Source organism: Acomys minous, assembly GCF_964271855.1.
Source record: "Acomys minous genome assembly, chromosome: 8".
NCBI lineage: Eukaryota > Metazoa > Chordata > Mammalia > Rodentia > Muridae > Acomys > Acomys minous.
This window is the reverse complement of record NC_140489.1, coordinates 104,307,461-104,322,784: the sequence shown is the minus strand read 5'-3', so window position 1 is coordinate 104,322,784 and position 15,324 is coordinate 104,307,461. Positions and strand designations below refer to the sequence as shown.

Sequence of the window (15,324 nt, the reverse complement as noted above, 5' to 3'; positions counted from 1 at the left end):
CTATCGTGGGGGTAACTCGATGAGAGAATGCGTGGCTGGATGTCCACCAGGGTCCCTGCAAGGTGAGAGAGGTAAGTGCACGCCACACACCAGAGCACCTAGAGACTAGGAAAAAGAACACAAATACTTTCTACTCGCCTTACAACGTTCTCCCACCAAGGGGCCCTAATTGGGCACTCCTGAGAAGAAGGGACTCAGTGCGTCTTAAGGTAACTTAGACTAGCCTTTTGGGAAACATCCTTCCTTGGAAGCTAAAATCCAGGCTTGTTTCTGCCCTGGGAATTCAAAAGAACATCCAACTCCAGTTCAAGGGATAAAGGCAAGCAAGCATTCTCTGTCTCTCAGGCAATGGTTGCAATCCCGCTTACCCACCTGTTGAAAGACTCCATAGGGGGCACCCTGGCTTGCCTTGAGCCCTTTAGTTTTTGTGCCGCTCAGGAATGAAAAGGTGACTTGATGAGTGCGGAGGGACGCCTGCCACCTCTTTCTACCTCCTGAGCTTCTTACTAGCACAGCCCAAGATATCAAAATAGTTGTTGGAGGCAGTCACACCACAATGGAGAACTGGGTGGGGCCCAGGGTCAACTAAAACTCAGGGTGCTTGTGCAGTAATGAATTCCACCACCATCCCACACCCTGGGCCGCAGCCAGGTTCTCGCTGCCTGCAGACTCTGTGTCTTCCTGAGCTCTCTAGGATGGTAATGTAACACAGATGCTCATTCCTCCCTCCGAGACTCCGCCTCCCTTTCCCTGTTTTTATCACACCCAATTCTTGCCTAACCCGCCCACCTCCTCAGCTGGCTAAAAGAGAAAGCAATTTGCCTGGGGTTGGCTCTCGGTGCCTTTAAATGAGTCCTGTTGCCACTGAAACATGGAAAGTCCTCAAGATCTGTTGTAACAGGAGCTGCTGGTGACATTTCCGAGCTACGCAGTTTGCTTTTATTGCTTTAAAAAAAAAAAAAAAGATCCACCAAGATACCACTATTAGTAGGTGATGGGGTGTGGCTAGCTGAGTGTTCTAAGCATAATGGAGTTCTCTGTTAGAACCAGTCAGACTACTGGCTCTTCCTGCGGCACCCAACATACAGGGCACACAAGCAAATTCCCAGGACACCAAGTCACCAAGTGAGACGGTCTTCTACTCACTTGGTTGCCTTTATTCCAAAACCTGAAACTACTCCCTACCCAGGCATCAGGAGCACACGCCCTTACTGCAGTCCAGTTCTGTGGAACACACACACCCATCACACAGATGTCGAAGCTAGGTCCTGCCAATTAACACACTGACGAAACGGAACAAGTATACGGGGCCAGGATTTGGAGCTTGAACAAGCCGTCGAGTGGCTAGGCACATGAGAATAATCCACCACAGGTGCTGAGGTTCCTTCTGAAGGCATGAGATTCCCGAATAATGTCACAATGAACCAAGGTGCCAGGGAGAGGATGGCACCCATCACCGGTCAGTACCACAGCGAGAAGAAAAGGCGTGGCCTTCAGAACTCTGCCTGTAATAATATCTTATCTTCCCCATAAAGGAAGTGGGACAGAAGATTCACACTAAGTCTCATCTGAAAGTCTCTCCAGACACTGTTTGGCAACATCTATATGGAATGTCCTTGTAGGCACAAGGGGCCAGAGATGTCTGGAGATGTGAGCAGGGAATCACTTGAAAATTAAGACATCAGGAAGGAATCAGAGGAGCTAAACAAAAGAAGGCAGAGTTGCTGCTCTTCCTCACACCACACACTGGGTAGGACATCATTCACAAAGGAAGAGAGACTCACTTTCCCAAAGGGAGTATGAGACCAAGGCTTTGGGACCATGAGAGACAGTCTTCTCGCAGAACCAGACAGATGGGCTCAACCAACACAAATGGTCATAGCACTTGGCCAAACTCACAAAGTCTTCCTCTCTATTGTATTTGCAGGTGACACCCAGAAGAAATCAGCAAACTGTTAGAAGAAATTAGCCCATCAAGGCTGCCAAGTACAAGATCAATGTGTAAAACCCAATAGTCTACATCAGCAGCAAACAGGTGGGAAGTAGACAGGAGACACTGCTCATGCTTGCAGCACCTGGGGATTACCTTAACAAGTTTTCAGAACTCTATGGAGAAGATCTTAAAGCTCTGTTGGAAGGCATAAAAGAAGACTGAGCAGATAGAGAAACACGCCATGGATAGGATGGTTTCTCACTGTAAAAATGTCAAGTTGATCACTAGATTCAATGTTTTTGTTAAACATTTCTAAAAGCACGAATAAAAGGAGGAGCCTTGTGCCACAAGATATTATGCCTTTCCTATATCATGATAAAAACAATTAGATGCTGCCCTAGGAATAAACAGAAAAGTGCCCTAGAGTGCAGGGTTCTGAAGCAGACCCCCGGGTGAGCAAGCCCTTGGTATACATAAAAGTGGTACCACAAACTAGTGATTAAAAAATATGATTTATAGGATAGTGTTGACCAAACAGGCTTATTTAATAATGGAAACAAAAAAAAGTCATGTGCCATATATAAAAAGTATCTCTGGGTAAAGACATATGAAAGAGAAAAGGAACTGTGGGTGATATCATCAATGTGCTGTAAGAACGGATTTCATAATAAACAAGTAAAAGTACTGGGGGCAGGCCTCAGGGGGCAAAGAGTGTGCCTTATATTCTGGAGGGCCTGGATTCGATGCCAAAGGTAGCGGAGGTAATGCCATAGAGAAACTTCATCTGTTGGTACCGGGGACTAGGACTAAAAAAGAACCATAGTTGTTTAAATCCTTACAAAATTCTTCCAAGAGTGGCTACGGTTGAACACCTCCAATAAACAGACGCAGAATGACAGCTCAGCAGTAAAGAGTGCATACTGCTCTTGCAGAGGACCTGAGTTCCCTCCCTGCACCCAAAAGGATCAGCTTACAGCCACCTGTAACTCCAGCTCCAGCAGATCCAATGCCATCTTCTGGCCTAGGTGGGTACTGCACTCATGCACATGCCCTAACACAGATACACACTTAAAGATACTATTTTTTAACTTTTTATTGATTCTTTGCAAATTTTACATCATGCACCACAGTTCTGCTCATCCCCCTGCCCCTCATATCTGCCCTTGCAACCTCCCCCCACCACAATAAAACTCACAATCAAACAACAACAAAAAAGCATAGAAAATATCTCATCGTGGAAGCTGTAGTGTGTCACAGTGTGTTCCATAGTGTACCCCTCTGTCCACACTTCTTCACTTGTAAATGTTCATTGCAGTAAGTCTTTTGTGTGGCTTGAGGTGTCTGACTTCTGTGACACTATCAATATTGGATTCTTACTGGGCCTCCTCCCATTTATCCTGATGTGGCCCTGTATCATGGGGATCCTGCAGCTTTAGAACAGCAGGAATGGCCCTTTCACAAGTCACAAGTGTTCAGAGATGTTATAGATTTTGGAGTTGGCCATGAATCTGGACCTGGGTAGCAGCTGAGCTGGTCAACATGACTACTCTCCCTTATCTGAACCACCAGGATGAACTGTCCAGCACTGCTCCAGGTAGGCCCCCAATGCCACCATCAGCAGGAGGTAGGATCAGCTCTCCTGCTCTCATGCTCTTAGGACTAGCTCACCTAGTCCTCCTGAGCACAAGCTCCACTGTGCTTCCCAGTCAAGGTTGGGGTCCAGCTCTCTCAAGTGCTGCAGCTTATGAGGGGCTAGAACAACTCTCTTGCTCTCACACCATCAGGGCTGGCCACCAATGCCTTTGCCATCAAGGCCAGCTCCACTGTATTACCCAGGAGATGTGCAAGACCCCTCTCTAGAGTCTTACAGCCAGTGAGGGGGCAGAGCTACCTCTCCCACTCTCAGCTCTCCTGGCTACTGCGGGTGGTGACGGGGGAAAAGGAAGGCATCATCCCCCCTCCCCACACCCATGCTACCTTTATGCCAGACGAGTGGCAGAGACAGCTCTCCTGCACTCTTATCCCCAGGGACAGCTCACCTGTACCTCCTCCATCAGGGCCAGCTCTGCATCAGGGTCCAGTCTCCCAAGTGCTGCAGCCAGCAAGGAGCAAGGACAGCTCTCAATCACTCTCAAGTGGGGGAGGGCACCACCCCTGAAGCCTCAACACCTCACAGCAGACAAGTGGACAGCTCTTCCTTGCTCTGTCCTCAGGACTGGCTCACCTGATCCCCCTCGAACAGGGTCATCACTACTGTGCTGCCAGACAAGGTTCAGGGCCCGGTCTATCAAGTGCTACAGCTGGTGAGGGACAGGGCCAGCTCTCCCACTCTCATGACCCTGGGGCCAGTTTTACCAATTGCTGCAGGTGGTGACTGGCAGGGGTGAGGGGAGACAAGGTATCAACCCCTGCACCCATGCCACCTCACAGCAGACAAGTGGCAGGGCCAGCTCTCCTGCACTCTCACCCTTGGAGTAGCTCATCTGCATCCTTCCCTTTCCACCTCACCTGCAGGGTCAGCTCTGCTGAAAGATACTATTTTTTTAAGGAGAAATTTAAAGGTATGACAACTTGAGGAAAGATATGTAGAATGTATAAACTTAACTAGGCATAATCTCTAAAACCCGTCCAAAAAAAAAAAAAAACTAATATAAAACTGAGGAAAGGATAATAGTAGGAAGTTCATGGAGAGTGGGGCATGTATTGGTTTCTTTCCCTGTTGCCATGATAAAACACAACTTAAGGGGGAAAGTGTTATTTTGGCTCACAGTTCAAAGATACATCCCATCACCACAGGGCAGTCGAGGCAGCAAGAGCTTAAAGCAGCTGGTCACGTGGCATCCACAGTCAGGAAGCAGAGAGGGATGGGTGCTTGCTCTCACTGGCAGCAGAATGGCTCTGCCCACAGTTAGGCAGGTCCTCTCACATCAACTAACACAGTTAAGATACTCTCCTGTAGGAATGCCCAGAGGCCTATTCGAGCAATCCTAGATGCTGTCAGGTAGAAAGTTGACACAGCGTGCTGCCTAGTTTTGTGTCAACTTGGCACAAGCGAGAGTCATGAGGAAGGAGGGAGCTCAGTTAAGAAAATGCTCTCAATAGATTGGGATGTAGACAAGCTTGTAGGGTTTTTTGGTGGGGGCAGTTAATTGTGATTGGTGTGGGAGGGCCCAGCCTATTGTGGGCAGTGCCACCCCTGGGCTAGTGGTCCTGGGTTCTGTAAGAAAGCAGGCCGAGCAAGCCATGACAAGCAAATCAGAAAACAGCACCTCTTCCATGGCCTCTGCCTCAGCTCCTGCCCTCACTGCTTTTGATGACAAACTGTTTGTTATATGGAACTGTGAGTGAAATAAACCCTTTTAATATTAAGCAAGGCCACCCAGTCTCAGGAAGAAAAAAAGAGGAAAAAATATTCTCTCACACGTGGATTCTAGCCTATAATGTATGCATGTATATGGGTAAGCAAATGTACTTATGAGCACAGTATATGTAGAAAGAAAAACAAGAAATGGTAATGTCAGGCCATGAGGAAAAAACAAATGCAGGCAAAGAACATGTGAGTCTTAAAAAATAATATAAAACTGTTTTGCTAGTTTTAACTCTGCTGTGTATTTTTCGTTCTCTTGCTTCTCTTATCTCTTCTCTCTCTCCTCTTCCCTTGCCCGTGTGTGTGTGTGTGTGTGTGTGTGTGTGTGTGTGTGTGTGTGTGTGTTTTGGAAAAGTGCATAAGAACATAATTGAAAGTGAAAGTGTAAAGCCTAAGCAAAGCCCTGGGCTTCAGCATGACTATTGTCACTGTATAGAAGTGATATATATAGGCTTTTCCCGTCAGAGGTAAAAAGTCATAAAGATAACCCCAAATGTTGGCCAGGTTGTGGGAAGTGGGACACCTCCTACACTACTGATGGAGATTTGATATGAGAAATACATTCTGTTGCATAGTCTAGCATCACTTAGTAAGAAGTGTAGTCAGGTGCTTTGTGGCTCAGCAAGTGCCCTCCTACATATATGTCAGAGAAACCCTACAGCAGTTCCTTAAGCTTCCCCAAGAGGTTTCCAGGAAGCCAGTCTCTCATTGGGTGAGCTTATCTGGTCCACCTCTTTTCCTGATTCCAAGCAAGTATTTTTATTTCTGTAATATATGTATATGTTATATATGTATATATGTATATATGTGTATATATATATGTGTGTGTGTGTGTGTATATATATGTGTGTGTGTGTGTGTGTATCCAACTGATTACTCAACATCCATTCTGTGATATGTCCAATATAACATATACAAAATGTAACATTTTCCCATGACATTCCCCATGTAGGTAATAACCATACTCTTCCCTTTGCTCACTGGAGTCATCCTGTCAGGACTCCCCAAATGAAAAGCCCAGTTTCGTTCTTTGAAACATTTGCAACATCATTTGTTGAAGAAACTCATCGATGCTGTGGAAATCCTCATCAACCAACAGCCACGGAGACCCCAGGACCTTCCTACTGCTACTCATGTGTGCCAGAGACGTTTCTAGAGGTACCTTGCGTCTAGAAAGATAAGTAGCTGTAGTGAAAAGTATAGTTCTTTGTGTTGTATACATGTGCATGTGTGCATGCATGCATGTGTGTGGTGTGTGTGTGTATGTGTGTGTGTGTGTGTGTGTGTGTGTGTGTGTGTGTGTGTGTGTGTTGGGTGGGGGGGGGCAGAGATCAATGTTGGGTGTCTTTCTCAATCACTCTCCATATTATCTTTTGAGACCGGGTCTCTCACTGAACCCAGAACTCCCTGAGTTTAACAAGCATGGCTAGCCAGGAAACCCCAGCGCTTTCTGTTTTCTGACCCAACTCCCCTCTCAAGGGCGCGTGTGTGGACCCCCTGTTAAAGTAGACTCTAAACTGAAAAGGCCTCATATGTCTCACACAGCCTTTTGGAATTGGTTGCATATTTCAAATACTTAAATACCATTGGCAATATAAACCCTGAAGACCATCCCCCAAATAATCTGGATTCAGGGTCTCACTTAGACTCACATTAGCCTATAAGTTCACTCTGTCTTTTGTTAGCCTTAGTTCCCAATAAGAACAGATGGATTCTTTCAAACCCAACTTGTTGCTAACAGCAATCTGCCTACCCAGGCCTTATGGCTGGCATCACTTTTAAATATCAGACAGCACAACCACCTTTAAAGGCCATCTGTCTAAGCCAACATAAAAGAAAGGACAAAGGGAATGTTCCAGTGTTAGAATCCTAACTGCCACCAGGGTCTAGGGAGATGGCTTAGTTGAAAAAACAATCTTCTAGACAAGCACGAGGCCCCTGAGCTCAGATCTGCAGCCCCATGTTAAAAGCATGGATGGCCTGTAACCCCAGCACTGGGGAGGCAGAGACAGGAAGATCCCTGAGGTTCACTGGCTAGCCATCCTCGTTAAAATCAGTGGGTTCCAGGTTCGGTGAGAGACTGAATCTCAGAAGTTAAGATGGAGAGAGATTGAGGAAGACACCCAACATTGGCCTCTGACCTACACACACACACACACACACACACACACACACACACACACACACACACACACACATTTTCACACCAGCTACTTATATTTCTAGCCACCAAGGTACTGCACACATAAATAGTATCAAGCCAGTTTCCATGAGGATTTTAATTCGATGATCCTGTTTCCACCTCTGAATTCGACATTAACTAAACCTCGTTATATAGCTACCATTTCCCAGGGGAGGCGAAGCATGAGGAAATCTCATTTTAAAAGATCGTAAAGATGAAATCAGCCACGTGCATGTCTGGGAAGTTCTACAGGGCAGAGAACTCACTTCTATAGCCAGCAGAACAGCTCAGAGGAACCGCCATAGGTCAGAGCAGCTCAGAGCCCTAGCCACAGCCTCAGTGCACAGACCTTGCTTGGATCTACGTCCAAACAAATACATCCTAAAAAGAAATTCTTGAGCCAAGGATAAGGCCTCATGTCTGTAATCCCAGCACCAGGGAGGATGAGGCAGGAGAATTTCTATGAGTTTCAAGCCAGCCTGGATTACAAATTGAATTCCACATCAACCTGCACTACATACAATGTGAGAGATCGTATTTAAAAATGGGGGGGGGCAGGGCAGAGAAATCCATAGACCACTAGAGGAAATTTAACCCAAAATGAATATTAAGAAATATCAAGGAGCTGGGCGTGGTGGCACACGCCTTTAATCCCAGCACTCGGGGAGGCAGAAGCAGGTGGATCTCTGTGAGTTCGAGGCCAGCCTGGTCTACAAAGTGAGTCCAGGACAGCCAAGGCTACACAGAGAAACTGTCTCAAAAAAAAGAAATATAAAAAAAAAGTATTAGAAGCCTGGGAGAATGAGGATATAGAAGGATCCAGCGGGTCCTGGAAAACTACAGGCGAGTCTGGGCCCTGGGGTCCTCCGCAAACTATGGCAACAGCCAAGGAAAATATAGGCAGTAAACCTCGAACCCCTACCCAGACTAGCCGATGGACAGGACATTCTCCACTGTTGAGTGGAGAAGGAGATCTGACTTTCACACAAACTCTGGTGCCCCATATTTGACCATGTCCCTTGGATGGAGACGCCTGGTGGCACTCAGAGGAAGGATAATAGGTCACCAAGGAGAGACTCGATACCCTATGAGCATATACAGGGGGAGGAGGTCCCCCTCAGACACAGACATAGGGGAAGGGAGTAGGGGGGAAGTGGGAGGAAGGGAGGAATGGGAGGAGACAAGGGATGGGCTAACAACTGAGATGTAATATGAATAAATTAATAAAATAAAAAAAATTTTAAAAAGTATTAATTCTGTTATCTATGGTTATGACATTGCAGTTATATTTTCATTTTTTAAATCTTTATTAAACGGTCATGGGGTAAGAAGCCTCCTACTAGAGAGTGCTTTGAGGTTTTTATTAGCAATAAATGTATAGAAGGGAAGACAGATGAACAGTAATGATAAAGTAGTAATAATTAATGCTTAAGGATGAGTAAGTCATCCTTTCTTCTTTTGCATGAACTTGGAAATTCTTCTATAGTAAGAATGTTTTGTCCAGCCTGGTCCACAAAGTGAATCCTGGACAGGCAAGGCTATACAGAGAAACCCTGTCTGGAAAAACCAAAACAAAACAAAAACAAAAATGAGTGTTTTGTTTCAAAGGAGTTCCCAGAGGGCAGGAACTTTATTACACCCCTGTCACTACTATATCACAAATACCCAAAACAGTCCCTGGAATAGAGAAAATTCAGGAAATATAGGCAGGCAGAAAAGATCAGGCTCTTCGATCCCAATCAGGAAAGACTGTGTCATCCAGGCAGTGGTTCTCAACCTTCCTAACGCTGCAACCCCTTAACACAGTCCCTCATGTTGTAGCGACACCCCCAACCATAAAATTATTTCACTGCTACATCATAACTGTAATTTTTCTCTTATGAGTCATAATGTAAATATCTGTTGTGCAGGATATCTAGCATGCAGCCCCTGTGAAAGGCTCATTCGGGCCCCAATGGGGTTGCACCCCACAGATCAAGACCCCGTGGTCCAAGGCCTTTACTATACTGCTTGCCTCCCTTTCGTGTGCATGCACACACACTTGATGGCACAGGGGCTTTGTGTAGCACCAAAGCCGCCTTTTCATCAGCTGCTTACAAGCCAGTGCAGTTTCGCCCCAGGTCACCAGAAAGCATAACTGTGGTTAGAAGTGGAGAGAATATCAGGACCCCCTCTGCCCGCTGGAGCTGCACTGAGTTCGCACCTGTCAACAGGCATCCAATGACTCAGCTAACCAAAGAAAGCCCCTGACAGACCAATTGGCTGGTTCTGAGTCATGAGAAAGTCTCCTTTGTGACAAAACCAGCCTTCCTAATGAGAGGGGTTCTGGTATGCCTCATCGATGCGTTTTTTGAGACCCCAGGGAATAGTCAGGGGAAAAAGAAACGTGAACTGCTTTTTTAGATTCATGCAGAGTTCAACACAAGTATAAGAACTTACTATAGTCTGTGTTTTTAAAGGTCCAGCAAAATACAACATGCAATCTTTTTCATATCCGAGATTACCAGGGCCTTAAGGCTCCAAATAGTCCTTAAAAAAGCAACCAAATTGCACCTGGCTCCAGCAAGTGACCAGAAATCCGTTAAGTGCCTGCTAACTCTGAGGGCAGCATGGAAGCTGTGACCAGGTATAACTTAGTTCACTCTAGTTTTCCAGTAGAGACAGTGCCGTGACCACAAGCCATTGTGGGCAGCCCGAACAGGAGCCCCGGGATCATCTCTCACTAGCTCCGCAATCCGTGCTCCTAATGCCTCTGAATCTTTGTTTACTCCTTCGTAAAAACAAGAGAAGGGGACCCTGCCTCCTGATGGAGTTCACTAGACCCAGGCTTGACACAAAGTTGTGCTCATTAATGTACAGTCATCCAAAGACACAAGCAATGGTCAAGAAAGCCAGCACCTGCCAAACAAATGGGCTAGCCCTTGGGGTTTTTCAAGCAGATGCTTTCCACATTGTAGACTGGTGTGGTCAAGAAAGACTTCCTGGGCTCCTGGAGAGCATAAAGAGATGTAGTTAGGCAAATGAGGAGCTAGCTGTCCTGAAGGCTTTCTATACGCTGTGTTGTATTCCCTTAGGCCTTTTTATTCCCTTAGACCTTTATGAATTAAATGTCATTCCAATATCAAACCTTCAGTTGGAGAGACCAAGGTATAGAACAGGCTTGCTATGTGCTTCCATTTATGATCCCTCTCACCCCGGAATTCAGTCAGACAACCCATGTGGAGTCATAAGTCCAGTTAAAAAAAAATAGTTGGCCAGGGAGGAGTCAAACAACTTTCCCAAAAGCACATACTAGGTAGCAGAGCCAGGATTTCAAACCTGGACTGCCACCTTGATCCAGAGATTAAACTTACTTCGAAGATTCATTTACTTTTATTTTATGTATATGAGTGTTTTGCCTGCATGAATGCATGTGAACTATGTGGGTGCCTAGTGCCAACGGAGGTCAGGATAGCATCCAGTCCCCTGGAACTGGAGTTATAGATGATCGTGAGCCACCATGTGGGTACTAGGAACCAAACTCTGGTCCTCTGCAAGAACAGCAAGTGCTCTTAACCACTGAGGTTTCCGTCCAGCCCCCAGAGATTGAACTCTTAACCATGATGGTTTGCAAGAGAGAAAGCGTGAAGACGGAAGAGTCCTGGGCCGTTCTGGCTGCTGCTAGAGACCAGTGAAGACTGACAGCTTATACCCTAGACATTTGTCTCAGGCCTGGAGGCTGGCAAGCCCAAGATCGGGCGCCAACAGATTGAGAGTCTGGCAAGGATGTTCTTCCTGGTTTATAGTTAACCATCTTCTTCATCAAGCCCTCACCTGGTGGGAAGGGACGTGAGCTTTCTTACAAAATGCACTAAATGCCTGAGGATTAAATTATTAACACCAGAATTTGAGGAGGTACCAACAGTCGAGCCAGAACCGTGTGGCTGGAACAAACCTAACAGGAAGAAACTACAAGATGAACTAGAAAAGATCGGTTAGGACTAGAATGGTCTTGGATGTCCCATTAACAACCTGGGACACTGTCCCATAGAGCCAAGGAAGAGCCACCACGGGCTTCCAGCGAGAGAAAGAACAGGGACTTTATCATCTCTGTCTTGTCTTCCTCTATGCCCCCATGTACCTGTTACACACTATAAAGAAAAAACAATCACTACAGGCACACAAAAGAACCCAAGCATTTTCAAGTAAAACTTAGCAACTAAAAAGAAAGTTGCCCCGAGTTGTCAGGGCTTAGTGATCTAGGCTTTTAACAATAGCAAATGGAGTTTACAAATGATTCCTGCCCAGATAATGACAACCTCCACTTAAAACAAAGTTGAGATAAGACACCTTGCTGCTCTCAGGGTCTGGAGTTCTGTTGTTCTGCCTTTCCCGTCATCTCATTTACCACTTGGCAGTATACACGCACATCACCATCTTAAGCACTGGCCATTATAGAAGGATATACTAGGACATAGTCTTTGAGGATGCATCCATTGGATAAAAGCACAGGCCTAGTAACATGGCCAGAGTCATGTTCCATCCATCAACATGCCCCGGGGCTTGCTGCGCCCACGCTAGGTGCTGGGCTCAAGTGGTATCCACACCCACATCTCTCCAGCCTCACGCAGGCCCGAACCCAGACTTGCTGGCAAGGATGCACTCAAGTTTAGCTGATCAGTGAGATGCCACACACCTACTAGCAAGTTGCGATTTCATCAGTTCGGAGGTGGTGTTACTGGTAGGGATGTTGGCGCATCTTTGCTAGCCATGTCCAGTGACAATGTGCAAACTTGTTCGGCCTACTGCTATGAGGTCACCAGCCGAGCTCAGGTCTCAGCTGCAGGGGCAAGTGACCATCACTAAGCAAACCAATCCGCTGATGCCTCAGCCCAGAAACCCAAAGGGGGACCAGAATAAAATGCAGAAGAGCCAGAAAAGACAACACTGTATTCAGGAAGAAAAATAAACTTGGAGAACGGATAACCTCCAGCTTAAATTTTCACTATAAAACTAAAGTAATTATGATAGAATAGAATGGGAAAAGTAGAGAGACACAACCTCCCATAAATGCAGCTCTAAAGGATCCAACACTGGCCTTCACCAACACTTACATATACATACATACATACATACATACATACATGCATGCATGCATACATACATACATACATACATTCATACATACATACATTCATACATACATACTTACATACATATATACATATACACAATATGTAAATACACACACATACATTCACACACACACTTAGAACCAAATATCGGAGCAGTCAAGGCATCCTGTGCCTTTAATAGGTGAGTAAACAAAGTGGGAAAACCCAGTACTTAGCAGCAGTAAGAAATGGGCTATTGAGCCACAAAAAGACAAAGTGGAGCTTGAGTGAATATTGTTCAAAGAAAGTCAGCCTGGCTGTATATTGCATGTCTTCAGATATATGGTATTCCAGTTTGCATGGGCAGCAGTAAGGGTAACGCCCTTCCAACTAGCATCCTGGGAAAGATGAAATTATGCCAAAAATAAAGGTTCAGTGTTACCAGGATCAGGCAAGAGTAGGAAGGAGGATGGGTGGGTGGAGAGCAAGGCAGTTGAGGACCATGTAATGGTGAAGACATTAGACATTTGTTAAAAACCATACAACCTACAACATGGGCTAATCATAAATGATGGGCCTTTTAATAGTAATGTATCAATAATTCAACTAATAATAATAATAATAATAATAATAATAATAATAATAATAATAATAGACTGTGAAGGAATTTCAATAATCTGTTCAGGTTTGGGCCACTGTCCTTACTTCCTGATCATGTACTGTATTTTTTAAAAGATGTATTTTTCTGACATATGTCTACATGACCAGGCAGTGTATGCATCCAATTACTAAGGCCCATCCATGTTCATTTTTCTGCGTTTGTTCTGTGTGCTTTGCTCAGGTTACCCACCTCTGCCTTCACAGAAATGAGTTTCACCAGAGGTCTGGGTGCACAGATTTATTTTATAATATGACTTACCGAAATCACGTGACTGTCTTCTCAATGTCACCCAGAAAAAAATTTCAGTCCCTCATAGGCCTTCTTCAGAAGAGAACAAATTGCTTAGTGTATTAGTTGGGGGTGCATGGAAATGTGTGTTTTCATAATGGGCTCCCCCAGGCCCTAGTTCCAGAAAGCCAGGGTGGTAATGGCAGGCTTTGGCTTGCTTCCCTTTGGTGGAGTCCCCTTTGAGTGCCCCAGACAGCCAGGTCCTCACTGGCAACACATGCATAACAATGACATGCCCATGATGCTATGGTTACAAAATTTAAAGGGCCAGGCGCTAACTATGACCCTTAACCTAATGCTTAGTCAAGGCAGCATTAAGACAGGGGAAGAGCCCTAATAACCCCTACAATCCCTTCACCTCACAAGAGGGAAGAGGTCCTTTCAAAGTGACTTTCAAGTTACTAAAGAGATCATTCACCCTGAATCCCCGGCTCAGGCCTCTCTCCTCATCAGCTTCTCTGAATCTGTATGCAATGTCTTCAGGTGTGTTCATGAGACAACTTCATGGCATTCCCCACAGTGGAAACCTCGGCTGCAGCAGCCAGCTTGAAGGAGCTGAACACTTTTGGCTATGGGTAGTCGCCACCAGGGCTCACCTTTGGAAGGCACAACAACCGTTTTTGGCCCAGTTGTCATGTCACCCAAGACTAAGCTACAGAAGTTCCTTTGACTCCTAAGAGACAAAGGGCACCCCGATGTTTTGAAGCTCAGCCTTCTGTTGTCCTCTTAGGAACCGGGCAGGGAAATGAACCTCAGTGAGTCTTTTTGCTAGGCTTCTTCCCAGCAAACAGAGCGGCTACATTCATTCTCAGAATGGCAGCATCACTGCTGTGCCAGGCCCAGAGTTCTCAAGTTGTGGCAAGTCTCTGGAAAGATAAAATCTAACTGTAGTGGCATTTCCTAGTACAGCCACTATAAAAGTAAACCTGACGCAAAGCACAGTGCATGGCTCTGAGCACTTAACCATAAGCCATTTAGACCCAACTGTTGCTGTGTGGTATCTAGACCGATGCCACCCACCAAGACCCTCCATTGCTCCCCACCCCCACGCCCTCAACAAACAAACAAACAAACAAACAAACAAACAAAAACCTCTTCCAGTTATCAGGATGAGAGGTCCATTTTCAGACTAAAGTGTTCCACTAATGAAAAAAGAGCACTGGAAAATGAAACCTTAAGGCAGTGCCCCTCTGTCTAGCATATCAAGGTGAGGGAAGCCAACATGCTTCTGCAACTTTGTGCAAATGGGAAAGTACTGACTAGGAGCTGGAGGAATCACAGATCCCACCAAAATAACAGCACTGCTGTAATAGAGCTGAGGCTCAACATGGCAAGCTGCCCCAACCTTCCCTCTTTTTATTTAAAGGTCAATTCTCAGCCATTGTCAACTCAATAAAAGACTCAGCTGAGCAGTGATTATTGCTGACGCTAAACAGAACAGCCACCCTTCGGCATCCAGAATTTCTATTAGTCTTGTCGTTTTCCACATCTACGCGAATTACCATCTATAATGAAGAATCTGAGAGTTGAAAGACACATCCAGAACTTCTCCTAGAGCAGGTACACTAAGGAGAGAGAGAGAGAGAGAGAGAGAGAGAGAGAGAGAGAGAGAGAGAGAGAGAGAAGCCTTCTCACGGGGGCCTTCACACTTGCCTGTATAAGAAAACATCCCCTTTGTCCCACAGATATTGTATACCAACCCTAACCCCTGAAGATCTCACGGGATGCTCTACAATGTCACCAGAGCACCAGCCAAGACATCCCAGTAATGACAGTAATGAGGGGAGAGTTTACAAAAGG

The 15,324-nt window shown here is 45.7% G+C and overlaps 1 protein-coding gene across 4 annotated transcripts in view; it reads right to left on the bottom strand.

Annotated features, from left to right (window-relative positions):
- Positions 1-13,702, bottom strand: part of CLIP4 (CAP-Gly domain containing linker protein family member 4) — a 79,381-nt gene extending 65,679 nt beyond the window's left edge. Inside the window, exon 1 of one of the 4 annotated variants that reach the window (XM_084792621.1) lies at positions 13,495-13,702. The gene's annotated coding sequence lies outside the window, so the exon portion shown is untranslated. Of the gene's footprint in view, positions 1-372; positions 556-13,494 lie in introns of those variants that run through there. The other 3 variants (XM_084792620.1, XM_084792624.1, XM_084792623.1) reach the window with 3 other exon arrangements.
- Between the last annotated feature and the right edge of the window lie 1,622 nt (positions 13,703-15,324).